Source organism: Polypterus senegalus, chromosome 7 (genome assembly GCF_016835505.1).
Source record: "Polypterus senegalus isolate Bchr_013 chromosome 7, ASM1683550v1, whole genome shotgun sequence".
NCBI classification, from domain to species: domain Eukaryota; kingdom Metazoa; phylum Chordata; class Cladistia; order Polypteriformes; family Polypteridae; genus Polypterus; species Polypterus senegalus.
In genome coordinates this window covers 26,281,404-26,287,771 of record NC_053160.1, presented here as the reverse complement: position 1 = coordinate 26,287,771, position 6,368 = coordinate 26,281,404, and the positions used below count along the sequence as shown (strand labels likewise).

The following is a 6,368-nucleotide window of genomic DNA, read 5'->3' as shown; positions in this document are numbered from 1 at the left end:
ACAATGGCATCACTAACACCCACAGAGCCTATGATGGAAGGACTCAACATTATATAGTCTCATGCTACAGCTCTGTGATGTCACACTGACCTCGTAAATTATCATGGGGCGCTGGGAAAAAGGTTTGACTAAGTCGGTCGTATGGCAAACATTCAGGGAAAATATAGCTAAGGATGTCGTCCACAAACCTACAAATTTGCTGCGATAAACACTTCACCGTATTTCATCAATCAGCACTAGTCATGACCAGCATCCAATGCTGCTGGCATACAAACCTGTGCTGGTTAAAGGCTACTTACAAAATGGATGGGTAGATAATATGAGGGTAATTCGAGCTACAGTTAGAAAATGGGATTTATCAGAAAACGGAATGAACCTTAACAAAACCTTGTAACCTGCTGGAATCCAGGCATTAAGTGCATTAAGAAGGGTGGAGATGACATTGGGAACTGACATTATCAGTTTAGTTAAGGTTCATTCCATTTTCTGATAAATTCCATTTTCTAACTTTAGCTTGACTCCCCCTTGTACACTAATTAAAAATGAGTCTGTAATAGGAGTACATGCCATTACTCTCCAGCACCCTAATAAACAGGAGTGCATTCAAAAATTAAAACTTCATTTTATTAAAGAGAAAACAGCCCTGGGGTATTCCTGTACCTGATTCCACAGCACATGTTTAGTGATGCCTGCATTACCTGAAAACAAAAAGTGAAAAACTTACACATTTATTTAATCTCCTGGTACATAAAAACAGGCTATAATATAATTCCAATAAACAACAATAAAACCTCTAAATAATATATGAATATATTAAAAACATAAAAGTAAATTCAAACAACAAACCAGAAAGTGGGACATGATACAACTGCTTCATGCAGAATTTATGTATGCATCCAACTGAACCTCTGGCGAAAAAAAAAATATAAAAATGCACTCTCTAATTTTTTTTTTAGTTTTTGCATTTACTAAAATATGTAAAACTAATTTCAATGTACTAAGTGAATCTGAGAATGTAAGGTTATGCAAAATTGTGACCCAGGAATTCAACTAAAAGTGTCTGTTCCACTCTCTTCCAGCAGATGGCGCTGCCTCTCTAGTTACGCTGCTCCCTTGTTGGTTTTAGTTCTGGACAGCACACAGCGGCAGAGAGTCTAATAAAACAAAACAGGTACGTCTTGTACTTTACATTTTGATTTTACCACATTCAAGTTATCAAAGCTAATGTGGATTGTATTAAACTAGCCAAACTATTTCCTAACAGCTATTGTTTATTTTTTCCATTGACTATACTCAAAGGAAGGAAATTTGTGGTGTGGTCCAAGGAGTCATAGACCTCCTTGTCTGGGCATCTCGTTATGCTGGCATGCACCGTAGACATTCTAGTTTTATAAATTATACAATAATTAGATCTCTGCACGAGATGATTTAGAGAGAATATATTAAAACACGGGCAGCACAGTGGCGCAGTGGGTAGCGCTCCTGCCTCGCAGTTAGGTGACCCGGGTACGCTTCCCGGGTCCTCCCTGCGTGGAGTTTGCATGTTCTTCCCATGTCTGTGTGGGTTTCCTCCCACAGTCCAAAGACATGCAGGTTAGGAGCATTGGTGATCCTAAATTGTCCCAAGTGTGTGCTTGGTGTGAAGGTGTGTGTGTGTGCGTGCCCTGTGGTGGGCTGGCGGCCTGCCCAGGGTTTGTTTCCTGCCTTGCACCCTGTGTTGGCTGGGATTGGCTCCAGTAGACCCCCGTGACCATGTAGTTAGGATATAACGGGATGGATTATGGATGGGATGGATACTAAAACACTAAAGTAGGCTTTGAAACTTTATGTACTTTCATTTGCCTTTATTGAAAATAAGCCTAAATGCTAATCAATAAATAAGGGGCAGGAGGGGCCAGTTGGTTCTTCATGTGCATTCATAAGTTAGAGAGGTGCCAGTCTTGAGACCAGCTGACTCCTTCAGTGGTTACCAGAAGAGTTTTAGGGCTGTTCACATTAGTAGCCATCTTCACAAATCTATCATGAGACCCCAGAAACTAAACACCATTCAAAAAGACTGCTGGCTGGTCACGTCGAATGCCCAGAGCTCTGACAATGAGGACAGTGTGCCAGCTAAGAAGAGCAAATAAAACAACATAAATCATGGAAGAGCATCTGGCTCAGAATGATGAAAGAAGGAGGGGGGCTTCACTAGTCATATTGTGACACTCACACCCCAAAGAAGTTTACGGTAAAACATGCACAACTAGCCACACAGGAACATGGCAATATGTGATCTGTCCACTGAGTGTTTATAATTTATTTTTTAAAGAAATCTACAACAATTAATTCAAATAATAAAAAAGCAAACAATGCACCTTTTATTGGAATTTGGTTTAGCTCATCATTTCTATTTAAGTAAAGGTTGGATGTGTAATGCATGCGCCGAAAATTAAAATGTAGATAATGGAAATATTGTAATGTCAGCACACCAAACCTTTTATTATACTCGTATTTTTTTGTACTTAGTCTCATTGTCCTGTTGGATGGTGAACCTTCATCCCATTTTGAGGTCCAGAGCGCCTTGAGCAGGTTTTTTACTTAGAATATCTCTGTAGTTTGCTCCATCTACTGAGATGCCGCAAACCTACAAGCTCTAAACACTTATATGCTAAATCTGAATCTTAACACATGACTCATAAGTCCCAAAATACATTAATGTGGCATCCATATGTTGTGTTAAGGATCAGCCTTTCAGAACAATAATATTATCAACCTGTAACAGCGCACTGCATGATAACGTACATTGAATACACTTGACTTGAGTGTTCCTAGCTTTCCTCCTCTTTCTCTGTATGTTTAGCATTTGTTTGCTCAGAGGTTGATGCGTTTGCTCCTTCCTGAGCAGCTCTTCTTTTCTCCACCCTAGAGGCCTGCTTCTTCTCTTCTGTCGTTGGCATCTTTTTGCGTGAAACGTGATTAAGTCAGTGTTTGTGTTGCAATTACTTAGTATGTTTTTTTATTAATTTTTCACTTAAGCTGGCACTTAAGTCTTCAATCTGCGTCAAGAATGATTTAAGATATGAAGAGGTAGGGGAAGTGACGGCGAAAGTGGTAGGGAATGAGACCGGCGCCGTACACATGGCTCGCACGGCTGCCCTGCTGCTGAGTTGAATCAACAATAAAATAAAAATAAAAAAAGGAATAACCTTGGAGGTCAATCATCACCCCGCAAGCAGATAGTAGACGTCACGTAATATATGTGTACCAAACTTCAGGTCAATAGGTCAAACGGCTTGTGAGCTCCAGGTGATTTAAAATCGCGGACAGACAAACGAACAGCCGCGGTAGCGTATTATATAGAAAGATCCTACCAGTTCCTGCAAAGTTAGTGTTTCAGTGCACATTTGATTCCCAACAGTTCTCAAATGAGCACTTCTTGTTGAATTTTAGGTCCTTCCATATTATCACTGATCTTAGGACGACTTCCCAAATCCAACCACTGATTCTTTCACTCCTATTCAGTTAGTTATTCCTCTTGGACTGGGTCACCTCTCTGTCAATTCCTTTTTAACCCCCTTGCCTTGTGGTTCATGATTGAAAAAGCAAGGGGTTGAGCTGGGACTTGTGGGTTTTAAAATTATGGCAAAAGGGCAAAATCAGATCTCGTTTTTGGGAACCTGTGCCCCACAGCTGCAGAGCAAATTAGCAGGTAAGGCATTGCCACTTGAAAGGTAGAGAAATAAAACAATGATGAAGTGTTGGGGCACCAGAAGGCAGACAAAAACACTGACAATCATCGACAGGCCTGAACCATACACTGTAAAGGGTGTGGTGGTGGTGGTGGTGACTCATTTAAGGTGACCCTGAAGTAAGAAGTGGGTTCAGCTGACTAAAACCATAAGTGACGTCACTGTGTCTTTACACCATCGATCGTCTGTTTTGAAAGCAAAAGAACAGGAGAGCCATTAGGTGACAGTGCCAACCCTCGACTCGGCATGGAATTAGCAGCAGATACTCCCTGAAGTATCTTGTGTGTGACACACTATACAGGTAAACCAAATGAAGTGACATTCTAGGACGACGACATCATTTGCAGAGACGAACACAAGAAGATAATATGTGGCGCCACTCCAAACTCTTCCTGCTTCAGACTTGCACTGTGTTATGCATTGCTGCCTCACATGTCTGTGTTCCCGGGTTCAGTATCTTGACGAGGATCCCGTTTTTCCTGTGTCCACGTGGAGTTTTTCTAGGTACTCGGCTTTCTTCCTGCCTTCCAAAGATGTGCAGATTAGGTTGACTTGTGGCTCTTAACTGGGACAATGTGACCGAGTGTCCTCTGCAATGAGTTAGTACCCTGTTTGGCGCCGGTTTCTCCTTTCTAACTGCTGCTGTGATGTTCTGTAATGGAAGAACTGAGCTCAGAAAACTGGACTGAAGATCTTTAATTTTTTTTTTTACTTTTTCGGATTCCTCTCTTTTTAAATATAACACCATAAAACACCATAAAAACTGACTTCACTTTGAAAAACTGCCGCCAGCTGACCTAAGCTAGTATCCCACTATTCCAGATTCTGGTAAACGCATTACAGTGAGGTGCTGAATACAACAGCCATCGAGGGAAGCTTAGTGCGTCTGAGATTTGGGATGCAATAAATATCAGAACTAATGGCCCTCGAGGGAAACGCTGCTCAAGGACACACAAAGAATGCTCTGAAAAGGCAGACGCCATGCAAAACCGCCTCTGCTCCAAGCAGTTTCAAGAACTGAGTGGACTTCTGCGAACAGACGACAAATATTATTTGTGTAGAAAAAGATGAAGAAAGGTGAAGAAGGCACTAATGAGGACTTGACAAAAACAGAATTCTCAAACATCAGCTGATATTTGTGAAACTCATACTGAGAAAGACAAAATGAGAAAAACACAAGACATTCAAAAAATAATTGGCTTCAAGACTAATGGGCCTTCAGAAACTCAAATGGTGTAAGGCTCATCATAACATCCTCCAATACGGACTTGATGGAAGCTAAGCCAATCCCAGCCATATCCTATCTCCGGCCTTTTGTCTTGTCTACCTGTATTTCCCCAGGCTGTCTTCCTGGAAGAGGAAAGGGTGCTCATCCTTCCAAAACTAGTCCTCCAGAGGCCAGTAAGTGTCACCTGTACAACTAAACGCATCCTTCTGATATCACAGATAGAGTATCAAAGCTTTGAAACTCAGTGAGGGAGCAGATTATAGCAAAGCACTCGGTGTTTACGGTTACCTCCAGATCAATGGAGAGCCTCCAGCCACCCACCCACAGCAACACTTAAGAAACGTTCTTATCTGATCTAGTAGGGACAGCAGCCACACCATATGCACTTCAGAAGAGATCATCCACCTGAAGCTAAACATGTTCAGGCCCAACCAGTACTTGGATGGGAGACCATCTAGGAAAAGCTTGGGTTGCTGCTGGACAAGGTATTGGTGAGGCCAGCAGGGGTGCCTACTCTGTGGTCTGATTGTGGATCTTAATGTCACAGTGCAGTGACAGGGACACCGTGCTGTAAAAATGGTGCCGTCCTTTGGATCAGACGTAAAACCGAGGTCCTGTCTCTCTAGTCATAAAAGATCTCTGGACATCCTTCATAAAGTGTGGAGTGTATCCCAATGTTCTGGCTAAATTGCCCACCGTGGCCTGGTCATTCTGGGCCCCTAATCATCCCCTATTTCTGAAAGGCTAGCTATACCACTTAACAGCTAATGTGTGGTGAACATCCTGCCACAAAATGGCTACCATTGCATCATCCAGGTGGGTGTTGCACATTAGTGGTGGTTTAAATGGCTCCCCATTGCCTGTGTAAAGCGCTTTGAATACCTTGAAAAGCACCATATAAATGTAAGGAATTATTAATTATTATTATAAATGAGCCCAAGCAACAACTGGCTCATTCAGCTTCTGTGACAGGTTAAACATTTTAAAATTAGGATATTGTTAGACATTAATGATAAAAAAAAAATTACCAACCTATATGCTAGCTATTACTTCCCATTACAGCTGACGATATCCACCAGTCTATTTGCCTTTTCACGTGAGTCCATGTTTTTAGGGCAGGTACTGTGCCTGTATATCCTTGGTCAATGTCCATACCCTTGTCTTTTTATTCTGAATTTAGAACTAAATGAAGAGAGAGCACTTTCATCTGCAAGAAGCGGGAGGGCAAGATAAATATTTAATTTAGAGGAGGATTTCACAAGTCGCAGACAGACTACTGGTAGGCTTGTAGATGTATTCATACTATAGGGTGTTCCAGATCTAATTATGCAATTTTCATTACGCTATAACTTATTAAGTTTATTGCATAGAAAATCTCCCGAAAAATCCCAGACCATTGAGAAGTGTGT

At 41.5% G+C, this 6,368-nt stretch overlaps 1 protein-coding gene across 2 annotated transcripts in view; it reads right to left on the bottom strand.

The window, feature by feature from the left end:
• Nucleotides 1-660: 660 nt before the first annotated feature.
• mtx3 (metaxin 3) overlaps nt 661-6,368 on the bottom strand; it is a 68,144-nt gene continuing 62,436 nt past the window's right edge. The window contains exon 12 of one of the 2 annotated variants that reach the window (XR_005634290.1): nt 661-698. The gene's annotated coding sequence lies outside the window, so the exon portion shown is untranslated. Of the gene's footprint in view, nt 699-6,029; nt 6,167-6,368 lie in introns of those variants that run through there. The other variant, XR_005634291.1, reaches the window with a different exon arrangement.